Here is a 25,177-nt window from a genome sequence, read left to right as displayed (position 1 = left end):
CTTATCAATACAGCAGGAAAGATCGTGACATTTGCGTGCGTTGCGTGCTGAATGTGTGTGCGTGTGTCAGTGTGTGCGTGTATCTCGTGCAGCACGCGTGGCCTGGCTGGGTGGTGGGAGACAAGGAGTATTCTAAGCCTTCCCATAATCTTAGATAATCCATACAGATACAGCTCAGTCAGGCGGTACATATGTTAGGCCCACAAGTTTAGGCTCAAAGTTGCGCTAGAAAAAAAAAAAAAAAAGGCAGGAAAAAATTGAGGGAGAAAAAGAAAGGGAAAAGCAAACAGTGGTAAAGATGAGCGCTTGAAAACACCCCCAGTCGCTAAGAAATGCTTCGTTATATAAAAAGCGGTAAGGTGTTTGTCTGTCTGTCTGTCTGTCTGTCTGTCCTTCCGTCCATCCGTCCGTCCTTCTGTCTGTCTGTCTGTCTGTCTGTCTGTCTCTCTCTCTCTCTCTCTCTCTCTCTCTCTCTCTCTCTCTCTCTCTCTCTCTCTCTCTCTCTCTCTCAAATTACGTAGCAAAGTTTCTGAAAATGATGCAAGAACAAAGGAATATTATAGAAAAGTGCGAGTTAATTGAATTAATACAGCAAAAATTCTTCAGATTAAGTTTGTAAAAATATTATGAAACATTTAATTATTTTATGGCTACTCTTTCTGCACCGGTTTTCATTTATTTATTTTTTTAAGGGGGTCTTTTTTATTTGGGGGGGTGGTGGGAGGAGTGGAGAGGTTCAACATAAATATGAAGGCTTTAATTTATTCTAACTTTTTATATTTATTTTTTTGTAATCACTTATTTTTCCACTAAAGCGATACTTGAGCGTTAATTTCCGTATCGCGTTGAAGCTTTTTGATGTGAATGAAGCCGTGACGCAAAACAAAAACAACATTAAAACCTAAAAGAAAAAAAACATCAAAGTTACAATATTAAACCATCCCCTTTTTAAATCTCACCGCATCAACGTTAGTCTCCCTTCCGTTTTCTTTTCCAAATCACAAAAAAACTTCACTTTATATTTTTTTTCCATATCCATCAATTCCCTCAGCTCTTTCACTCTTGCTTTTTTTTGCTTTATTCATTTATTTATCTATTTTATTTTTACTTTTCTAACACCACACTCGCAACACACTTCACCCTCATTATGTTCACTTCCTCGCCTAACTATATATTTCTTCACTTTATTTATATTGTCTCCCATACCTATTAATTTTCCCATCTTCACTTTTACTCTTTTACTCTTTTCCTTTCTTTACTTCTCTAAAGCTACACTCGTCTCACACTTCACCCTCATTATGTTCACCTCGCCTAACTATATATTTCTTCACTTTTCTCTATTTTCTTCGGCATCTATCAATTTCCCCAGCTCCTTCACTTTTACTCTTTTACTCTTTTCCTTTCTTTACTCTCCTAACGCCATACCCGCCCCACATTTTACCCTCATTAGGTTCACCTCGACTGCTTTCACCTCCTTGCCTCCTCCTCCTTGTTTTGGCAGCTTTGATATCATGTTTTCCAGACCCCACTATCACCCATTCACGCATGTGTTGCCCTTCGCTCACACGCCTTGTGACTTTCACACCAACACCCACTCTCTCTCTCTCTCTCTCTCTCTCTCTCTCTCTCTCTCTCTCTCTCTCTCTCTCTGCCAGTTATCATCATCAGCATAATTCAATATCATTATAGTGTTATTTACCTCCTCCTTCGTCTTTCTCATGTCTACAATAGCTGCCTCCTCTGCCTCCTCCTCCTCTAGTGTTTCTTCTTTTTTTTTTTTTTCTTCTTCTTCTTCTTCTTCTTCTCTTCCTCCTCCTCCAGTGTTTCTTCTTCTCATCGCCTTCTTTGTTGTTGCAGTTATTGTTGTTGTTCCCCTTATCTTCTTTCAGCTTCCTCACTAAGCCATCCTCTCAAAAGCGTCAATAATCTCACTGTTACGCATCTCCTCCTCTCCTTCTCTTCCTTCCTGTGCGTCACTTTACATCCCTTTTTCGTAACAGGAGTAACATGCAACCCAGCGACCTCAAACTGGTATCTCCATTCCATCCCACCCGTCTCTCTTTCTCTCCCCACAGGGCCAGCACGGAGCAGGAAGGAAGTAGAACGCTGAATAATAATGATGAGGCTCGGGAGACACCCAGATGACGGCAGGTGTTTCATTTAAACTTCCACGGATTACTTTCACATTTCAGTTGAACGATGAATATTAAAGGTGCAGATACTAAAAGTTTTCTTATGTGTTTGTTGCCTTAAGAATATGGTACGGAGAGAGAGAGAGAGAGAGAGAGAGAGAGAGAGAGAGAGAGAGAGAGAGAGAGAGAGAGAGAGAGAGAGAGAGAGAGAGAGAGAGAGAGAGAGAGAGAGAGAGAGAGAGAGAGAGAGAGAGAGAGAGAGAGAGAGAGAGAGAGAGAGAGAGAGAGAGAGAGAGAGAGATCAGGTACAGTAGATAAGATTGCAATATTCCCTACGTTTTTGTGAAGAAAATATTTGTCTCTTAATGCTTCTTTCTCCTCCCCTTCTCCATCTCTTCCTCGCCAGTAGCAACAGTGCAAGGCGGTGCTGAAGTCCCGTCGCTACACACCACCACTGCCTCACCTGACGAGCTAGGCGCATAGATTGCTTAGGGAAGGCAAGAAAGGCACGTGGCTAGCGAAGGAGGCACTGACGGTAGATATAGAAGCTTCAGTATCTTTTTCGCTCTTTTATACTTTTTTTTTGTCTTCTTTTTCTTGTAGTGAAGGAGGCACAGACGTTGGAAATACAAGCTTCAGTATATTTTTCTTGGTTATTTTTTGTGTTTGTGTACCCTTTTTTTTCCCTCTTTTTCGTGTTTTCTTATTGTAGTTTTTTTTCAGGTTTCCATTTCAGTGTTTTGTCTTTCTCTATTCCATTTTGTTTTTCTACTTTCATTACTTGTTTGATGGTCGTGTTTCTCTTTCCTCTCTATTTTTACCTCTTTACCTTCGTCCATTCCGTATCACTACCTTTCATCATTGTCATTTTCCTATATTTTTTTACTCTCTCTCTCTCTCTCTCTCTCTCTCTCTCTCTCTCTCTCTCTCTCTCTCTCTCTCTCTCTCTCTCTCTCTCTCTCTCTCTCTCTCTCTCTCTCCTTTCCAGCACACACACAAAAAAATAATAAGTATGTCACGGAGACTCACGAAACCTTGAGTATTATTTTTGCTCTCTCTCTCTCTCTCTCTCTCTCTCTCTCTCTCTCTCTCTCTCTCTCTCTCTGGACAGTGATACGTTACAGGTGACGGAAGGTTTAATTAATAAGTGCAGGTGAAAAGTGACGCAGGAGGGACGGGGCCGTTCATTGTTACAAAGTGTTGAAGTGTTATGAAGATTTAAAAGATATGGAGTAATTTTTTCGACTATTTCTCCTTTATTAAGTGTGTGTGTGTGTGTGTGTGTGTGTGTGTGTGTGTGTGTGTGTGTGTGTGTGTGTGTGTGTGTGTGTGTGTGTGTGTGTGTGTGTGTGTGTGTGTGTGTGTGTGTGTGTGTGTGTGTGTGTGTATTTTCTGCCTTTCTGATAATTATTCACAGTTCATTTCTACTCCTTTCTCTTTTATTTACACTTTTATCCTTCCTTACCTTCTTTCTAGTCATCTTATTTTTCCTGCTACTTCACCACCACCACTACCACCACGACCACCAATGCCACATCCTCCTCCTCGGAAAGTTATATTGAAAACTCGGAAACTCGTCAAAACAGAAATGGCTGTCGCAAGATTACCTTCCTGCCGTCATTGTCATCGCAGTTCCCATTATCATTACACATCGCTATTATTACTGGCAATGGACTCTCCGAGCTACCGATACGTAAATAAAGCAACACTGAACACTCACTCTGGCCCTCGTGATCGTAAACTTGTAAAATGCCAATAGATTTCAGTGTAGGATTATCACATTAATATCAACGCTACACTAATATTTTTTCAGTCTCAGGTTTTCGTTTTCTCCTGGTAGCTGTTCTTCAAAAGCCAAGGAATAGCTACCAGTGCCTTCATATTCTGTGGTTCATAAAGAACGGACTGGTTTTGAGTGACTAAATAAAACGCTTAACAGATTTCGTACATTGTTTCTGTCAAAGGTGTCCAGCGTACCACTTACTGCAATCTTAACCCCTTCAGTACTGGGACACATTTTTACCTTGAGATTTGTGTACGATTACACTATTCTATTGACATTAGGAGGGGTTTAAGGAATCCAGAATATTTAATGGCCACGGCTTCTTTACTTCAATCACCCATATGAGTTTCTGAAGCTGTATGAGATCATAAGCTGAATGAATATGGAAGCGCGTCATGTTACTGAAAGGGTTAATAATGTTTCTCCAATTATAATTAACAATGCTGTAGTCCTCCAGAAAGTAGGAAGAAGTAGTAATGCAATGTAACAAACACCAATCCCTCCCAGCACAGCATCACCGTCACCATCACAGCTAGAGGGTCTACAGCCTGCACCACCACCACTACACCTTCCTTCGCCACTACCCTTTGACGCAAACAAGCCATATATCCACGTCACAGGCAGGCCCATCGGGAGCCGTGTTATAAGGCAGGCCGCGGGGTGCCAGACAGCTCGTTGACTTGCCTACAGAACCCATAACCGTACGAGAGCCCATCGCCTCATTCACATCCTCTGTACACTGTTTCCCGTATCGTGTGTTCCTCCTTTGACTCCTTTGGGTTGGAGAGAGAGAGAGAGAGAGAGAGAGAGAGAGAGAGAGAGAGAGAGAGAGAGAGAGAGAGAGAGAGAGAGAGAGAGAGAGAGAGAGAGAGAGAGAGAGAGAGAGAGAGAGAGAGAGAGAGAGAGAGAGAGAGAGAGAGAGAGAGAGAGAGAGAGAGAGAGAGAGAGAACAGCTCTTTGACTCTTGAACAACTCTTCTAAACTCCTTATGAAATTTACTTTTTTCCTGTAGTTTTTTTTTTTTTTTTTATATATGAACCAAAAGCTTTCTATTACCTAAGTCTTGATGGGATTAATGTTCATACTATTTTTGTAATCATCTTTGTGACTTTTGATGAAACTGTTAATGAGACGCTTCAGTAAACATTATATACATACGCAAATGTTCTGTCACAGCACCGATAAGGAACCATCACCGTGGCTTCTGACGCGGCCACTAGCGGGCGACCTGTCAAGGCGACTGGTGTAATTACTAACTGTCGCCGCAATCAGGTACAAGTGTTGGACATTCTTCACATTATTGCAGAAGGAGACGAGGGATCTTTCAGAAACTACCGCGGCCTCCATGGTGCAGCACCGAGAAGCACCAGGCGGGCCGGGCGGCATTATTGTCAGTCTACTCTGAAATGGCTCGCGGATTTAAAACACATTGCAGCTTATTGATAACGTAGATGATTTGATATGAATAATTTTTGTTTTCTGTTGATCAACGCACTCATTACAAAGACATCTCACGGTTTCCCTCAAGATCTGACAACCACGCAGTCCCTGGGACACCATTCAAACCGAGACCCAGGAGCTAGTTTAGAGTAGACAGACTATAGTGGTGAGTCGCCGGTGAGGGAAAGGAAACCAACTCTCTTTGCTCCCAGAAATGTCCTGTCTCAACTTTTCCTTCCCCGATAATTAGTCCGATAAGCGTAATTTACGACAAACTTCCCAAACTTCGGTTAAGATCCAAACAAAAAAGTCTGAAGGTGGTATTTTTGAGCCTCACGCGACACGACCCTTCACATTTTAGCTGACCAACTCAATTTGGTGAGACAGGAGCCGGAGAGGAGGTGGAGCCGCCAGAAACTAGAGACGCATCAAAAGAAAAATAAGACTGGATAAATTAAGAGCGGAAGGAGTAGGACGAGGGAAAAATTCGAAACTGGAGGAAAAAAAAAAAAAAAAAAGAAAGGTAAGGGGAATGGAGTGACGAACTGATGACGTAAGAACTAAAGCTAGATGTGCTGCAAGCGGGAAGAAATGGAGATATATGGAGAGAACATTGGAAGACGGGAAGAATTTAAGCCAGTAGTTAAAAATAAAAACTAGAATTGAAAAAAACTATAAAAAAAAAAAAAAGAGTATGGCACGACTAACTGATGACGCAAATACCAAAAATAGGAAACAGAGGAGGCGGGAAGAATTAGAGATATGAAGAGAACACTGAAAGACGGGAAGAATTACACCCAAGAATGAAAAACAAAAACTGGAATCTGAAAAAAAAAAGAAAACAAGAATATCATGACTAACTGATGACGCAAATTCCAAAGATAGGAAGGAGATAGAGGAGGTGGAAAGAATTAGAGATGAAGAGAACACTGAAACACGGGAAAAATTAAACTCAAGAATGAAAAACAAAATCTGGAACCTGAAAAAAAGGAAAAGAAGAATATGGCATGATTAACTGATGACGCAAACACTAAAAATAGGAAATAGAGGAGGTGGGAAGAGCTGGAGACCGAAGGAAATGGAAGCAGGAGGGAGAGAAATTGAGGAGCAGACTGTCACGTGCGTTCGTCGAGACTCACAAATTTGGTGTAGATAGAGACCGCCACCACCACCACCACCATCACCACCACTGCTAACATTATCACCACCACTTCGTTATCAAGATGGTGGTGGTGGTGGGTGAGGATGGAAGCGGTGGGCACTATATAAACACACGTGTTACTAGTGGACGAGTGGATATGGACGTGTAAGCGCCTCGTCCCCTTCCTTCATTCATGCTTGATTTTCATATTAATTGGAATCTCTCTCTCTCTCTCTCTCTCTCTCTCTCTCTCTCTCTCTCTCTTATATATATTCCGCCCACATCACTTACTTCTATTTATATTTCATGGAGGTCAAGCACCCTGCACAAACCCCACAAACTTAACGAAATAAATATCCCATAATTTGCCTTCCTCGCCCTCCTTAATCCCTGACCTTGCCTCCTCCCCTCCCACAGCCCAGCCCTCACTGCCTGCCCTGCCTGGCCTACCCTTCCACCCGTCTTTTGCTTCCGCCTTCCTCACCCTAGTCCAGCGAGGACCCCCCGGCCGCCAGGGACCTGAACTGAGGCACCAAAAGGAACGAGACACCCCAGTGCTATAAAAAATGAGGTCCTAAAGTTTTGCGTCACCATTCTAAGCTACCACTTTGCGCTATCACCCGTGCGTCACCATACAGCGTCACCACTCTCCACCACCACTCTACTGTAATAGCCTGCGTCACTACTCTGCGTCACAGCCACACACTACGACCCTGCATCACGCATAGCAAGTAAGCAGTGAAGGAGAAAGGAGTGAACGCCCACCACGCCAAAGCACAGCAAGTGAGGGCATGCTAACGCGGGGTGACGCAAGTTTCCAATAAAGCTTTGGAAAAAAAAAGAAGAGAAAAAAGAAATTAGTACTGTTCACACATACAAAAGTTGACGTTCCTGCGATTATGACTCCCGATTCAGAAACATCGTAGAAGAAAGATAGAAGAGACGCAAAACAGTAAGATCCACATCCTGGTAATCTGATAGTCTCAGAACCGTGAATAATTCGCTCATGAATATAAATGTGTGAATACTGTAAACAGTGAGGGGTTTCTCCTAGATTCCCGTAAACAGTCGCCCTGCAGGCTCTCAGAATGACGGATGCCTCGCAGCTCAGTGCCCGCCACGATACACGAAACCACTCTGAGAAAAGTTGGCTGCTGGTTTGTAATGTGGTATCCCTGAACACGTCACGGCACAACCATCGCGGTGGTTGGTGCGCGTCTACTCGTACACGAAATCCGGCAACATCTTGTATCTGGCGGGCGCTCCACTTGATCCGATTACGCAAGTGTGGGTATCGATTCCACGCCCTCCTGATTACTTGTGCCGGTGAGTTGATGGCCTGCTGATTAGTTTAACTTTGTTAATTCTTTACAATATCAAATGAGGCTTCACACTAATGAAGGCGCTGACGATACGCAATGAGAATTGTTTCTACTCGTGTTTCCAAGTCATGACAAAATTTGTTATTCTGATTTATGAAATAAGCCAATAGTCGATGTTCTATTATCTGACCTGCCTATAGAGTTTCTTATGCACGTTTGTGGTTGCACAACTACTAACACTACTATTTCTACAATCACTTTTCTTTTTATTCTGTCTAAGCAGTAGCGCCATCACCAAGCAGCAGCAGCAGCAACAACAGCAACGACGACGACGACGACGACGACGACGACAACAACAATATATGACAAATCCAACTCGTTCAGTGTTTACGGCGTGAGGTGCGCGGTGCATCATTTGTACTCGTATAGTGCTGGATCATATTAGAGTGAGGGAGAAGGGGAGGGAGGGGGAGCGCGAGGAGAGGGGGCTCGGGAGAGGCAGGGAAGTAGAGTCGAAAAGGAAACCTGCAATGGGAACACTGGGGTTCCTCCTCGCATGTCACGACCTTCTGGGCCTCCAGGGGGCGTGGGGGGCCGTGGGGCGGCGTGGGGGAGGGGCGGCGTTCGATATGGCCCGCCACACCCGGCTGCCCATTGGTGCTCGGGTCACCGCTGACGTCAGCCACAGGCACTATGCTGAGTGGTCGGAAACAGAACGCTTAATGACGTAGTGTTTTGGAGCGCCTTGTAATCATTTAATATATGGACAACGGCGGCCTGTAATTGACTTAGCGGTGTTGGATTATGACGCAGGCAGACCAACGGCTTCAGGGGGAAAAAAATCCTGATTCAAGGAAGCAGGTTTGATGGAAGTGAACCCGGAACACAGCACCAACTGCCGCCTAACCTATAGGGTTCGCCATGCCGCGAGCGTCACTAGAAACATTGATGCCCACAGCGGCCAGCCTGGCAGTGTGTCCCACAACGCAACGCTGACCTGGAGACGATCAGAAACCCACTAAGTGTGACATAAACTTCTTTTCATCTGTCTGCATGTTTGTTTTGGCGTCTCCCTCTCAACTTATTGAATTATATACTTGAAAGGATGAAAATTTGTTAGAATCAAGTGCATATAAAAGTATAAAGGCGAATAAAAAATGCACACTCATTCATTCAGTAAGATGGAGATGCATACATACATAACAGACATGCAGAAAGGCAGATAGATATTCTGGCAGACACACAGCGGCTCTGCAGGGTCGCCGTTCACTCGCACACCGTCGAACAATTTCACACGTACTGTACTTCACATGAAAAATGCGACGAACTTGTCAAACAAAGTGAGGTCAACATGAACTTGTGCGGAAGAAGGGCTCGGCAGTTCCTGGAAGACTGAGCAGGAAGCGGCAGCGGGAAAGGTTTAGCGGTCTCCAACGTAACCCTAAGCACGACCACCGCGGCCCAGCACTCACTCTCCCGAGGCTGTCACACTGAATATATTTTTCCCCTAACATCGTCCACACTACATTAATTTCCACTCTGACGCTGCCGCCCAAACGTGTCTGCCGTTTGAACAATGTGCGGCGCTGTGTGATCTCTTTCTTGCGGCGTTTTATATCAACCAACCAACCAATCAGCCAATCAACCAATCAGTCAGTCAGTCAATTATTTAGTCACTTAACACCTTCCACACCATCACATCATCTTAGAATGCCCTCACACAGCACATTAGAACACCTTAGAACACACACACACTGCACCTTAGAGCACCTTAGAGCACCCTTACACAGCACATTAGAACACCTTAGAACACACTCACACAGCACCTTGAGCACCTTAGAGCACCCTCACACAGCACATTAGAACACCTTAGAACACACTCACACAGCACCTTGAGCACCTTAGAGCACCCTCACACAGCACATTAGAACACCTTAGAACACACACACACTGCACCTTAGAGCACCTTAGAGCACCCTCACACAGCACATTAGAACACCTTTGAACACACTCACACAGCACCTTAGAGCACCCTCACACAGCAGCCTCATAAAGCACCTCAGAACACCCTCACACAACACTTTAGAGCACCTCTGAACAGCTTCACACAGCACCTTAGAACATCTTAGAGCACCTCACACAGCAGCTTTACACAGCACCTTAGAACATCTTAGAGCACATCACACAGAGCACCTTGGAACGTCTTAGAGCACCTTACAGCACCCTCACAGCACCTCTGAGCTCAACATACCACACAGAGACCTAAAGGGAATGAGTGCTAATTGGTGTCCGGGGCTTTCCAATCTTAGCAAATGAATTCATAGATCTAACAAACGAGGAATAATTTATGAGTTTCAAACTATCATCTCTCCATATTCCGTTTTGCCTGCTTTGCATAGCCGATCGTGACGTGACGGAGTGACAGGTAGAAAGAAATGGCTTATACACAGGTCTCTCTCTCTCTCTCTCTCTCTCTCTCTCTCTCTCTCTCTCTCTCTCTCTCTCTCTCTCTCTCAATAAACACTAGGTCACCTCCTCCGCCAAGTTATAAGAAACGAATGGACACTTAACCTGATTGAATCCATGTAGAGTGCAAAGTTTTCTGTAGTGTGTGTGTTTCACTGTTTGATCTGCTGCAGTCTCTGACGAGACAGCCAGACGTTACCCTACGGAACGAGCTCAAAGCTCATTATTTCCGATCTTCGGATAGGCCTGAGACCAGGCACACATCACACACCGGGACAACAAGGTCACAACTCCTCGATTTACATCCCGTACCTACTCACTGCTAGGTGAACAGGGGCTACACGTGAAAGGAGACACACCCAAATATCTCCACCCGGCCGGGGAATCGAACCCCGGTCCTCTGGCTGTGTGTGTGTGTGTGTGTGTGTGTGTGTGTGTGTGTGTGTGTGTGTGTGTGTGTGTGTGTGTGTGTGTGTGTGTGTGTGTGTGTGTGTGTGTGTGTGTGTGTGTGTGTGAGAAAAGAGTCAAAGTGTGAGGATCTATCGTCACCTTACAGCGCACTTATGGTCCAGCTGGGAAGGGTGCGTTGGTGGGGTCTGGGTGCGGGGAGTATGCAGGGGAGGCCGGCGAGTCATAAGTGAAGAGGTCAGACCGATGGGATGGAGGAAGGCAGCTAAACAGATCATGGATAATGAATCAAAGAGGAAAGCATGACGACGGAAAGCCTCTTGATACGCTTTGCCTGGACTAAAGGAAGTGGAGTGTGCTAGGGGGATCAGAAGGTAAGGGAACACACACACACACACACAGTGGTTAGAGCGCTGGCTTCACAAGCCAGATGACCGGGGTTCGATTCCCCGGCCGGGTGGAGATATTTGGGTGTGTCTCCTTTCACGTATAGCCCCTGTTCACCTAGCAGTGAGTAGGTACGGGATGTAAATCGAGGAATTGTGATCTTGTTGTCCCGGTGTGTGGTGTGTGCCTGGTCTCAGACCTATTCCAAGATCGGAAATAATGAGCTCTGAGCTCGTTCCGTAGGGTAACGTCTGGCTGTCTCGTCAGAGACTGCAGCAGATCAAACAGTGAATTACACAGACACACACCGCGTAGTGTAGTGGTTAGCACGCTCGACTCACACTCGAGAGGGTCCGGGTTCGAATCCCGGAGGCGGCGAGGCAAATGGGCAAGCCTCTTAATGTGTGGCCCCTGTTCACCTAGCAGTATATAGGTACGGGATGTAACTCGAGGGATTGTGGCCTCGCTTTCCCGGTGTGTGGAGTGTGTTATGTGGTCTCAGTCCTACCCGAAGATCGGTCTATGAGCTCTGAGCTCGCTCCGTAATAGGGAAGACTGGCTGGGTGACCAGCAGACGACCGAGGTGAATTACACACGCCCGGTAGCTCAGTGGTTAAAGCGGTGGCTTCACAAGCCAGAGGACCGGGGTTCGATTCCCCGGCCGGGTGGAGATATTTGGGTGTGTCTCCTTTCACGTGCAGCCCCTGTTCACCTAGCAGTGAGTAGGTACGGGATGTAAATCGAGGAGTTGTGACCTTGTTGTCCCGGTGTGTGGTGTATGCCTGGTCTCAGGCCTATCCGAAGATCGGAAATAATGAGCTCTGAGCTCGTTCCGTAGGGTAACGTCTGGCTGTCTCGTCAGAGACTGCAGCAGATCAAACAGTGAAACACACACACACACACATAACAGACAGGCAGACAGATATTCTGGCAGACACACAGCGGCTCTGCAGGGTCGCCGTTCACACACACCGCGTAGTGTAGTGGTGCTCACACCGCGTAGTGTAGTGGTTAGCACGCTCGACTCACAATCGAGACGGCCCGGGTTCCAATCCCGGGAAGCGGCAAGGCAAATAAGAACATAAGAACATAAGCGAGGCAGTTCCAGTGTGCTTAAGCTACCTAATTCCATCTATCTTCCCCATCCATGAACTTATCTAACCTTCTTTTAGAGCTCCCTATTGACTCAACCCTGACTACATGACCACTGAGACCGTTCCACTCATCAACCACTCTACAGGCAAGCCTCTTAAAGTTTAGCCCCTGTTCACCTAGCAGTAAATAGGTACGGGATGTAACTCGAAGGGTTGTGGCCTCGCTTTCCCGGTGTGTGGAGTGTGTTGTGGTCTTAGTCGTATCCGAAGATCGGTCTATGAGGTCTGAGCTCGCTCCGTAATAGGAAGACTGGCTGGGTGACCAGAAGGCGACCGTGGTGAATTACACACACACACACACACACACACACACACACACACACACACACACACACACACACACACACACACACACACACGTGCTCAAATGGCAACAAGTCATGATTGCAGTGTGTGCCAATCTCTATAAAAGACCAACAAATCCCAAGCTTCGAGAAATATTTTCAGATGGGGAATACGATAAATTTATTACCACTTTCAGAAAGGGAAGTTCTCATCTTTTAAACGTTTATTACCAATATTACTATCGTATCAGTATCATTATTATTATTATTATCATCATCATTATTATTATTATTATTATTATCATTATTATTATCAGTAGTAGTAGTAGTAGTAGTAGTAGTAGTAGTAGTAGTAGTAGTAGTAGTAGTAGTAGTAGTAGTAGTAGTAGTAGTAGTAGTAGTGTCATTTACTCCATGGAAGTGATATAATTTATTGCACTTCCATACTTTCAATTTCCTGCGTGGATGGCGCGGCAGCAAAGATGAACCAATGCTTTGTGGCTTCATGATTGAGAAAAACATGACACACGCCTCCCCGCACCACTCTCTCCGGTACAAGCGTGGCTGGCGGCGGTGCACAGCCATTCTTGCTCGGCCTCGATGCCTCCTCGTCAGCAGCGCCTCTTTATAACGCTGCTCCACTCGCCGCGCAGTACGGAGGCTCCGGTGAGCGTTCAAACAATAAATCCCTTATGACATGTTACAGGTCGTGGTGGCTCCGCCGCCCCGCGCCTTCCATCATTAACGCTCCAACAACCCAGCGTGTGGAGGGATTGAGAAGCAGAGCCCTCGGGAGCAAGATTACGGGGCGCAATAAGCCTAAGGCGGCAGACGTTCTGCGGCTGAAGAATTTACTACTGGGCTCTGCTTCCGCATATATTTCACGGAATGTTCTTTCAAGATACAACAGTGGAGCTTCGGGACCACAGGCGATATTTCAGACCTAATGGGGATGCCTCCGATTTAATGGTGCCGCTTCGTAACGAATTACCGTCTGGGAAATTCTACACAGGCAGCGTCTTGCGGGTTACTGAGTTCAGAGGAGTCACTCTGAGGCTCTCCACGCGTCTGGAGTGTTGGCGACCCTCTCAAATAATTCTGAAAAAAAAAACTGCAACTTCTCACAAGTGTGCTTTGAAAAGCGTGTAGCGTGTCCTCTTGTCGCCCTCGCTGGTGCTTGGGAAGGAAGGAGGCACGTTTTGGAAGGCGGGAGGCACGTGCAAGTGATGGAAGCAGGAGGTGGGGGAGGGGAGGTGAGGGGAGGATGGAAGCATGCGGGGTGAAGGTGGGTGAGGAGTGGAAAGGCCTGGATAGTGAAGCAACATCTGAATATCAGATTGTAAAACTAACCGTATTAGTTTGGCGTGATCGCACGCATGCTGCTCCAACTCAGCACAACACTCGGGTCGCTCCCACACCGACTTATCTTGCGAGCAGACCGTGTGCATGACCGGCTTAAGCCCCGGTGATCGCTAAGCCTCCCATGCTCCAGAGGGCAACGCGCAAAACTTACTGACAAAGGGAAAGGGCGCAGGTTATCCAAACACCTCCTCTTTCTCCTCCTCTTCTTTCCCCTCCACTGCCTCCCTTTCGTACTTCTTTTTCTTCTTCTTCTTTATCCTGATCCTCCTCCTCCTTCTCCTCCTCTTACTTCTTCCATTTCTCCGGTTTCGATGCTTTTCTTTTCTTATGCTCTTTCTCTTCTTCCATGTGTTTCTCCTCACATTTCTCCTCCATTGCCTCCCCTTTTCTTCTCCTCCTGCTTGTATTCCTCCTCCCACTTCTCCTCCGGTGCCTGTCTCCCCCTCCCCCAATGACGTCAGAAGGCTTATGTATCATCGATTGGTCATGGTGCTGTCAGCCGCCATGTGTTCCCCGGTGCCTGATGCGGCGCCATCACCCTGTGTAAACCTGTGCCACACTAGCCGCGGCTGAGGTGACAGGTGCGCTGGGGGAGGTAGTGCGCCATTAACCTCTTCTGTACCGTGCCGCGTTTTCATATACGTTTTGGTTACTATTTGGCGATTTTATGCGGCTTCAGAAACTTATGTAGGGGATTAAAATAGTATAGACTCCGGCCATTATTCTTTTGACTTCCATAGACCCTTTCTAATGCAAATAAAATCGTCTAACCATACCCAAAAATCAGTAAATACGCGTCCCAGTATTGAAGGGGCTAAACCTTTGACTGCTACGGTTTCGCAAGTTGAATGGTCTGACGCATGTTCTGAATCTAATTTCGGAAGGTGTTAAAAGACCATAAGAAAACAAAGGAAGTGGCATTTCGTCTGATTCCTTTATTCCTACTTTTTTTTTTTTTGTTGTTGTTGGGATTTGTGGTGTGAGGGCTTTCTTTTTTATTTGGTCAACATCTCACACACACACACACACACAAAAAAAAAAAAATCAGAATAACAGCACACGTGTAAAATGATATGAATGGATAACTGGAGCAAGAACGATGACAAATGAGGAAGGTGAGGAGAAAAGGAGATGATGCAAAGCGAAAGCGGTTGAGTGGATGATTGATGCATAAAAAATCAAGGAGAAAAACGAAGATGAAGATGTGGAGGCGAATGAAGAGCGTGGTTGAGGAGGAGGAGGAGGAGGAGGAGGAGGAGGAGGAGGAGGAGGAGGAGGAGGAGGAGGAGGAGGAGGAGGAGGAGGAGGAGGAGGAGGAGGAGGAGGAAAAGAGGTGACGCGAGTGAAATCATAAGAGGCTGGAGGATGAGAAAGAAAAGAGGAGGAGGAGGAGGAGGAGGAGGAGGAGGAGGAGGAGGAGGATGCAGAACGCACGCTACAAGAGTTAAGATGATAGAAGTAATAAGACTGTTCCCTTTCCCTCAATGGCTTCAAGAACCAGCCCTGCACAACCACCACCACCACCACCACCAACCACCGTCACCTCCTCCTCTTCCTCCTCCTCCTCCTCCTCTTTCGTCACTACACGAGCAAAGACATCCTTTTTCTGTGATGCCGTGTGTCTGGGTTTCGTCTTTTCGGAGAAGATGAATGGCGAGGAGGAGGACGAGGAGGAGGAGGAGGAGGAGGAGGAGGAGGAGGAGGAGGAGGAGGAGGAGGAGGAGGAGGAGGAGGAGGAGGAGGAGGAGGAGGAGAGAGTGGCATCTTCACATACACGTGCAACCTCCTCTCCTTCCCTCCTTTTCATAGCGAATGTGGAAAATGGAAATATAAAAAGAAGAGAAGGAAGAGGGGGCAGAAATCGGCATTTTCATACACATTCTCTCTCTCTCTCTCTCTCTCTCTCTCTCTCTCTCTCTCTCTCTCTCTCTCTCTCTCTCTCTCTCTCTCTCTCTCTCGAATCGCCACCTCATTCCTATATATCATCTTTCCTATTTTCTCTCTCTCCTTTCCAATAAACTATATTTTCCACCTTAGCGATCTCTCTCTCTCTCTCTCTCTCTCTCTCTCTCTCTCTCTCTCTCTCTCTCTCTCTCTCTCTCTCTCTCTCTCTCTCTCTCTCTCTCTCTCTCTCTCTCTCTCTCTCTCTCTCTTCTTTTCCCAAACATACACCTCTCTCTCCAACACTCCCTCCTTTTCCCTGCCATAAACCATTTTCCTTCCCCCTACAGTCTTGGTCTTTCTCAACACACGCACCTAAAAAACTTCCCTCTCCACACCCTGCACCAACCAACACTTCCCTAGCCAATAACCCGGAAATAATTAATCCTGAAGCCTCGCCAGCAACCAGTCAAACAGCGGACTAACCTTGCCAAAGCATAAAGTCCTTGTGAGCTCAAGTAGGGAGAAGGGACGTGGCGGAAAGGGAAGGAAAGAGGGAGGCGTGAAGTGGCAGTGTAATGGTTGAAAAGATCTTAATTTCTTCATGTGGCAGTGGGAGGAGTGTGGAGAAAAGTGGGGTTGAGGTGGAGAGAGAGAGAGAGAGAGAGAGAGAGAGAGAGAGAGAGAGAGAGAGAGAGAGAGAGAGAGAGAGAGAGAGAGAGAGAGAGAGAGAGAGAGAAAGAGAAAGAGACAGAAAGAGACAGAAAGAGACAGAAAGAGAAAGAGAAACAGAAACAGAAACAGAAACAGAAACAGAAACAGAGAAACAGAGAAAGCAAGTGTATGTTTCTAATCCACATTCCCATTTCGTAACACGTAGCTTGCTGGCAGTACTGTAAATTTCAGCAGGTACTCTTGTTAACTAAATACCTAGTGATCATCTACTACCTTCACCTGACGCAGCACTGTAATCACTAACAATCCTATGAGTACCTTTCAGCACCCAGTAAACCACGTGTCCTCACTACCACTATCTACACATCGACAGAACCAAGGCCCTTCACTCACCTGTGGTTCAGCGTGTCAGTCCCCCCGCCATGCCCCGCCGCGTACCCACACCTGGAAATATCAAGCCAATTAGTGTCATGTAAATCAAATACCCACAAAAATGGTCTTAATTAACAGATATCCGTACAGAGAGAGAGAGAGAGAGAGAGAGAGAGAGAGAGAGAGAGAGAGAGAGAGAGAGAGAGAGAGAGAGAGAGAGAGAGAGAGAGAGAGAGAGAGAGAGAGAGAGAGAGAGAGAGAGAGAGAGAGAGAGAGAGAGAGATGAAAGACCTCAAGACAAGTGTATAAAAGAGGAAAGGGGAAGAAAGGAGGGAAGGAGAAGAAGGAGGAGGCGATGGAGATGAAGGAAATGAATAAATAGACACAAGAAGAGTCACAACAACAACAACAACAACAACAAATATAACAAAAATACAAACAAAACACCAGGAAGACACTGAAAAAAAAGACCAAAACAAAACAAAAATAGGAAACAACAGGAACGTATGAAAAAAAAAAAAACGACACTGACTAGCTAAAAACGAGACAAGGAGAAGAAAAAGAGGTAATAATGGCAAAAGGAAAATAAAAGAGTACGAAGGACATAAAGAGACTGCTGGAGTATGAAAAACGATGGCGAGATGAAAGGAGGAGAGGGAAGAGGAGGAAGAGGAGGAGGAAGGAGACGGGCGGTGGGGAGGGAGTAGGAAAGACGAAGGGAGTGGCATACAGATGGAGGAGGAAGAAAAAAAAAAGAGTAGCAAAAGGAGGAGGAGGAGGAGGAGGAGGAGGAGGAGGAGGAGGAGGAGGAGGAGGAGGAGGAGGAGGAGGAGGAGGAAGGAGAGGGAGGGCGTAGGAGAGCCAGAGATGAGAGTGGCATACGGATGGAGGAAGAAAAAAAGGAGTAGCAAAAGGAGGAGGAGGAGGAGGAGGAGGAGGAGGAGGAGGAGGAGGAGGAGGAGGAGGGGAACATGTGTAAGGGACGGAAAGGTATGTTGTTGAGACGTGGTAATAATAGTAAACCTGAAGCATGAAAAGAGTCATTTTTGGTGGGCGAGTGGAAAGCTGAGAGGCGCACTACCCCCCCCCCCCACAGGCGAGCCACTTTCTTTCTATTTCTCTTTCTTTCCCTTCTCCTTCTGTTATCCATCCTTTCCTTTCCCTTCCCTTATTCAGTCAACGCTCTCTCTTTCTCTTTCTCTCCATCCTCTCTTTCCTGTTTCTATTTCCTCTCTTCCCTCCATTTCTTTCCTTTTTTCCCTATCATGTGCATCTTTTCCATTTTCTTCGTTTATCTTCCCTTTCTTTCCCCATTTATTCTTATCCTTCTTCCTCCTGTTATTTATTTATGATACTTGATAATTATTAATCTTCTTTGTTTTCCCTTCATCCGATCCTTTTTTTTCCTATATCTCCTTGTGTGTGTGTGTGTGTGTGTGTGTGTGTGTGTGTGTGTGTGTGTGTGTGTGTGTGTGTGTGTGTGTGTGTGTGTGTGTGTGTGTGTGTCTGTCTCCTGTACACTGCCACGCTCTTATCTCCTTGCGTGTGTGTGTGTGTGTGTGTGTGTGTGTGTGTGTGTGTGTGTGTGTGTGTGTGTGTGTGTGTGTGTGTGTGTGTGTGTGTGTGTGTGTGTGTGTGTTGCCACCTGTACACTGCCAAGCTCTCAGGGAAACTTGTATTTTTTTTGTCTGGTTGTGTTTGTTTTCATTCCATTTCATTCTATTTAATTGGTTGTTTTCATTTATTTTGGGTCGATTTTAAGTTTTTCTTTTTCATTCAGTTAGTTTTATTTTTGTCAATTTTTATTCATTTTAGTTTAGTTGTGTTTTTTTTATATTTTGCTTCGTTTCTTTAGCATTCTTTAAATTTAGTTTGGTTCATTTAGTTCTATTTTCATTTCTTTTAGTGAGTCTGGCTTATTTGATTTTATTTTTCACGTAATTTGATTTTTTCTGGTTAAATTCACTCAGTTTTACTTTCACTAGTTTCATTTTCCTTTTTTTTTTTTTTTTGCTCTTTTTGCACATTTTCCATTTTTTTTTTTTTTAGTTTAGTTTGCACATTTACATTTCTTTTAGTTTGGCTTATTTAGTTTTATTTTTCACGTAATTTGATTTTCCCTGGTTAAATTCAGTCGGTTTTACTTATACTGTTTCATTTTCCCTTTTTTCTTTCCTCTTTTTGCACATTTTCCAGGGATATATAACACGCAGTACGGGTCATTATACGCAAGGCTTTATGAGTATTCTATAGTGAATGATTCCCGGAACGTGCTAAGCCAGTGTTTGAAAGTGTTGCCGTGGAAACCTGTAAAGCTGATTCCGTGTGTGTTACCATAGCTACTCCTGCTTCATTACCAGATAAAAACGTCACAAATTTCACAATCCCATTTCCGAACTGTTACGAATGTCCCTTCCTCGCCACAACTAGAGGCAAACGACCTAGAGTGCTTAAAAAAAAGGGTAAACTATTGTATATGTGGTTTTGTTGAATTTTCTTCTGTGTTTGTGTTTCTTTGTGTTTTATCCATGCTATTTTTCTTCACTTTTCTCTTTTTCCCTTTCTGTGTGTGTGTGTGTGTGTGTGTGTGTGTGTGTGTGTGTGTGTGTGTGTGTGTGTGTGTGTGTGTGTGTATGGAGGGGGGGAAAAACAGCGTTGGTCTTCCTTTGTGTTCACTGCGCCGACATACTACAAATAAAAAAAAAAAAAGTCAACGATGCAATTCCACGTCTCACTTTAGTACTTCATTTTTCACTGGCGTCACTTCTCTCTCTCTCTCTCTCTCTCTCTCTCTCTCTCTCTCTCTCTCTCTCAACACTGCTGCTTCCTTTGATGTCCTTCCCTCTAACATAATGGACATTTTTTTTTAGCTTTTTTTTCTTTTTAATTTTAAGATTAGATACGGTAAAGACGTGATTCAGATACACTAGTTATATATATTCATACCTAGGGAAGGAGAAAAAGAAAGAAAGAAAGAACGAACGATAGAAAGAAGGACAAACAGACAGACAGAAAGAGGGAAAAAGAATAATAGCAAGGTTAAGAAACTGAAAGAAAGATTATAGAACAAGAAGTGTGGTGTGGCGCCCCCTGTTACGCAATCATGGGGTCATTGGGGAGTGTTGGCTGTCATGGAGAGGCTCAGGTGGCGCGGGGTGGCCGAGGACGGGACGAAGAGGGGCTGGGTGTGGCGATGGAGAAAGGGAACGGCTGGTCAGTGAGGGAAGGCAGTGGTTGGTGAAGGACAGAGAGAGAGAGAGAGAGAGAGAGAGAGAGAGTAGTAGTAGTAGTAGTAGTAGTAGTAGTAGTAGTAGTAGTAGTAGTAGTAGTAGTAGTAGTAGTAGTAGTAGTAGTAGTAGTAGTAGTAGTAGTAGGTAACAAATAGATACATAAATATACCTAAATGAAAGGAAAAAATCATGAAGAGACATACAAACTGATAAACAGACAAAAGAAGAACGCGTCCATGCATTCCCAAACACGGTGTTGTGAGGGAGTCCGTTTCATCAAACTCATTAGCGCCAGTGTCATTATTGCCATCATTACCATTGTTACATTACCACTATTCTCTCTCTCTCTCTCTCTCTCTCTCTCTCTCTCTCTCTCTCTCTCTCTCTCTCTCTCTCTCTCTCTCTCTCTCTCTCTCTCTCTCTCTCTCTCTCTCTCTCGTACTGCTGTATCCACTAATCCTTTCCTTTTTCCCTTGTTATTATATCTATGGCCCGTATTCAGAAACGCTTAGCCCTCTCACCAACACTGCTTTCCTAAGGCTCCAGTTGAAGATACTCGTGTTTTTTAAGAGTATTTCTATGGTTCTCATGATAGACTGGCAAGATTTCTAGTTTATTAAGAGGAGAAACTGTCTTGAAAACCCGGTTAGTTGTCTCTGTGGCCTTGGAAAATTGTGGTGGTGAGAGAACAAGGCGTTTCTGAATATGGCCGTATATCTCACCACAGGTTATAAGAGGCGAGTAACCTGTTTTTTCCAAAGCCATACACTAATAAAAACATAATGAATTACAATGTTCAAGCCTAAGATATTGGACTGTATTGGGGAAAACATTACGCTACGCTGTATATTTTATAGGTTATGTAAATGTAATCTTCAAGCATAATCCCCGCGACACACACACACACACACACACACACACACACACACACACACACACACACACACACACACACACACACACACACACAAGGTTTTCATCCGATACGAGCTTTGTCACAGGTGAAGAGAAGCTATAGATCACATGGAGTGTGAGTAAAGTGCACAAACCACAACACACACACACACACACACACACACACACACACACACACACACACACACACAAAGCTATCTACCTTTCTTCTTCATCATCATCGTCATCATCCCTCATTCCGAGACAACAGGTGGAAAATAATAAGGGACATTTCACCTCCGCAGCCCTCCCCAGCCTTCCCCAGTCTTCGCCAGCCCACCACGCCCCGCACCATTACAGCCAAAACAAGAACAATTCATTTATCACTTCACCTTCTCATCATCATCACAGTAATGTTACAAAAAACCAAGGGCAACTCAGTATTAAGAATATGAACTGGAAGGGAACGGGTCCATTAATCATATTGCCATCTTTCTGTTATTGTTGTTGCTATTATTGTTATCATTAGTTAATTGTTTTCATATCATTATTATTATTATTATCATTACTTCTTTTTCTTCTTATTATTATTATTTCTTATTGTTATTATTATTATTATCATAAGCGCACTTGCCTTCTCTTTCTTCTTCTTATTATTATTTCTTATTGTTATTACTATCATTATTATTATTATCATTAGCGCACTTGCCTTCAGTATTCTCTTTATTTTTCTTAAGTTCTTTTCATATTATTATCACTACCATTATTATCAATATCATCATTAGTGAACTTCCCTTTTCCTTCTCCTTAAACTTTCTTAATTCTAATCAACTTAGTAAGTCTCGTTTATAATTGCAATAATGCACCTCCTCGTTTTCTTGTGTTTCTCTTTTCGTCTCTTTCCCTTCCCTTCGCTTCCCTTTTTTTATTCATTATGTTTCACTTAATATTCTCGCCTTTCAAGACCTTATTCTTTTAATCTATTGTATAATTTAAAAATAATCTATATTCCAGCTTTCCTCCTTTCCTCAATGCCGTGGCCTCGTTCTCGCCTATCCTGTCTGTGTCCTTTCTCCTGCTCCTCCTTCTCCTTCTCCCTTCTCCTCCTCCTACTTCTCCTTCTGCTTCTCCTTCTCCTGCTCTTCTTCTCTCGTCCTCCCGTCTGCGTCTTTGTCCTCTCTGTGTCCTCCTCCTCCTCCTCCTCCTCCTCCTCCTCCTCCTCCTCCTCCTCCTCCTCCTGTTCCTCGCCACTTTGAATCTCTCAGGAATGTGTGTGACGTCTTCTTGACTCGAATTAGTAGTAACTGTCTTATTTCAGCTTGAGATGGTTATTACTTCCCGTGGTTTGCGAGAGCGAATCATACGAGATGTACTAATATATCAAGTCTTTCCAATCCTGTTTCATCTATTTTCCAACTCTCAGCCATCTCCATTAAGGGATTTAATTTATTTCCACTTTTTCTATTTCCTAACGAAAATTACCAATTGCATCAAGTACAGTACACCTATTTCCTTTTCATTCATCATCAAGTGCTTGTACAATTCCAGGTAATATGAGAACAATTTTAATTTATTTCCTCTTTCATTACGTATTTCCTGATGACACTTAACATTCATCAGGTTCATGCACGCATTTATTTCCCAGCAGTTAGGAGGGAGTTCCATTTCAAGTGTCATCAAATTCAATCCATTTCCCCTCGTGCGGACTAACTCAATTCACCCCATCAATTCTGTTATGCAGTTTGGACAATTTCCTTCGCATCAGCCCGTTCCAAGTATTTCCATTCAGTTCACCCAACATTTCCATCATCATCCCCAACCACCACCACCACCACCACCACCGCCTCCGTCTACACATCCCGCGGGAGAGGCATCAGTCATTTCAAAGCACTACCATTCTGTCCATTTCGCTCGCCTTCCCCAACCACTCATTCGCCTCACGTCTGTATGAACCACAAGCGGTCAGTCAATACACGTGTTGCTGGAGAGTCAGTCAGGCAGAGGAAGGGAAGGGACGATCATCAATAAGCAATCAGTGGCCAGGATGCTGTACGGATGAGCGACGGAGAGAGGGAGAGAGAGGGAGGCTGGCTCAGATAAAGAAGTCCTGTCAAGTCTATGCCCATATATCATCAACACCACCTCAGTCTGAACTATGGTGCTCCGGAGGTGAGGGATGGCCGCTCTGATGGGACTTGAGGACGGATGATGAGATGGTGAAGGGACAGATGGGGAGGTGTGGGAGATGAGAGGTGGTGTGAGGCTGGAAGTCGTGGATGGATGGGAGAAACGTCACTTGAATAATGTTGTTTACTTGGCAACACTTCAAGCGGCGAGTGGCTGGACTCTGTAGCAACACAATTTTCATGTTGCGTATTCCTCGAGTGTTATTGGAGAGTTGAAGGGGCGGGCCATTTTCCAGCTCCTCGCGGGAAACAGCGGTGCGTATACGTATAAAAGCAAGGGCAGACTGCAGCAAACTAGTGTCGATGGCAACCTGTGCACTACTCTTGCCCGTGAAAAAAATATCCTATATCAGAATTCTCAAGGGACGCGCGACACACGTAACTTGCTGCAACGAGTCCAGCCACTTGTCGCGCCACGTGATGCCGCGCGTGGACTGGACTTTGGATTAAGTTAGGTTAGGTTCCACAACACTGGGATGTGAGAGATGAGATGGTTGAAGGAGAATGGATAGAAATTGATGAGAATCAGGGAATGGCTGGATGGGAGGAAGGTTACTTGGCGGAGGGTCGCCTGTATGTGAGGGATGGGTTCATTATGAAAGGTTACAAGGCAGTAGGGAGGTGAAGGACGGAAAAAATAGTTAGAACAGACGAGAGTTGGCATTAATTCCTGTGAGGGGAGAAGAGGTAACCTGCCTATGACAGAATGTCCCACACGGAATGTTATACATAACTAATTTGCACGTTACGTATTAACCTCTCAAGATAGTCCTTTAGTCTACACTGAACGCCTTGAAAAGGAAATTACCTCTTCTCCACTCCTCCCTCCTGTCACTCCCTCCATTCCTTTCCCACTCAGACCATTCATTAAATCCTCCCTGACCTCTTTATGTACCAAAAAGAATTTAAAACGTGAAGGCAATTATAGAAACACAGACAGACAGGAAGACAGACGGAGACAGACAAGCACATATCAAAAGGCAGACATGTAGATAAACTCAAACACAGAGAAGCAATTAAACAAAAAAAAAAAAAAAAAAAAAGATCAATATAGACACACAGGCCAGGCAGATGCAGACGCACAGGCGCACAAACACTCCTCAGACAATGAACTAAACCAGGATGCAGACAGAGAGAAGGACAGAGACAGACAGGACAAACATATGCATACAAGGCAGCACCACAAGGAACAGGTATATGCAAGCAGGTGTGGAGCGCCTGCAGATATGTCCTCTTCCTCTCCACCCTCCACCCTAGCCCTTCCTTCCCTCCCAATTAAGGCCAAGGCTGCTATCGGGTGCGCTAGGGCCAGAGTGTTTGCCATCCAGTCTTATCAAAGCCCAGTGACGCCTCTGCCATGCCGCCCCAGCCCTGCCAGCGCCCAAGGTGAGGGACTGCCGGGCTGCACGAGTAGACCATATCAGAGATAACGCTTTAATAATACGCCATCTTTCTCTCTCTCTCTCTCTCTCTCTCTCTCTAATCTTGTGGTTACGGTGCTATATCAATCAACTAACCAAATAATCAATCAACCAATTATTCAAACAAGTCAATCAGTCAAGCAACCACTCTCTCTCTCTCTCTCTCTCTCTCTCTCTCTCTCTCTCTCTCTCTCTCTCTCTCTCTCTCTCTCTCTCTCTCTCTCTCTCTCTCTCTCTCTCTCTCTCTCTCTCTCTCTCTCTCTCTCTTTCTAGCCAAACCACGACAAATAGAGTATCGATAAAACCAAATGTAAATCTCCTCCCGCCACTTCCACTAATGATAACGTGGGAGCCAAGCAAGTCATTCCCTGGCGCGCAATTAAGAAAAAGGACAAAAAAAAAAAAGCCCCCAAAAAAAAACTCACCTGGCTCATTACCTGGGGCGGCGCAGGTAATTATGGAAAATGTCGCGGCTTAATAAATGGGAGAGAGCATCGCAGAACCAAGGAGTTGCACAGGTAAAGTCTGAAAGCTGGCTCACCCACAGATGACCTCGAGTAGAGCTATAATGGTAGAGGGTGAGGTGTGAGGAGTGAGGTCATAGGAAAGGACAAGGAGGAGTAGAGTATTAGGTGGGTA

The 25,177-nt window shown here is 45.0% G+C and overlaps 1 protein-coding gene across 7 annotated transcripts in view; it reads right to left on the bottom strand.

Annotated features, from left to right (window-relative positions):
• Positions 1 to 25,177, bottom strand: part of LOC123515821 (adenylate cyclase type 8-like) — a 250,755-nt gene that overhangs the window by 129,962 nt on the left and 95,616 nt on the right. For 6 of the 7 annotated variants that reach the window (XM_045274682.1, XM_045274685.1, XM_045274687.1 and 3 more), the window contains exon 3: positions 16,829 to 16,879. The exons of the other annotated variant lie outside the window; for it this stretch is intronic. The gene's annotated coding sequence lies outside the window, so the exon portion shown is untranslated. The remainder of the gene's footprint in view (positions 1 to 16,828; positions 16,880 to 25,177) is intronic. 7 annotated transcript variants of the gene reach the window in all.

The sequence above is a fragment of the Portunus trituberculatus genome, chromosome 40, assembly GCF_017591435.1.
Source record: "Portunus trituberculatus isolate SZX2019 chromosome 40, ASM1759143v1, whole genome shotgun sequence".
Taxonomy (NCBI): domain Eukaryota; kingdom Metazoa; phylum Arthropoda; class Malacostraca; order Decapoda; family Portunidae; genus Portunus; species Portunus trituberculatus.
This window is presented reverse-complemented; position numbering and strand designations above follow the sequence as displayed.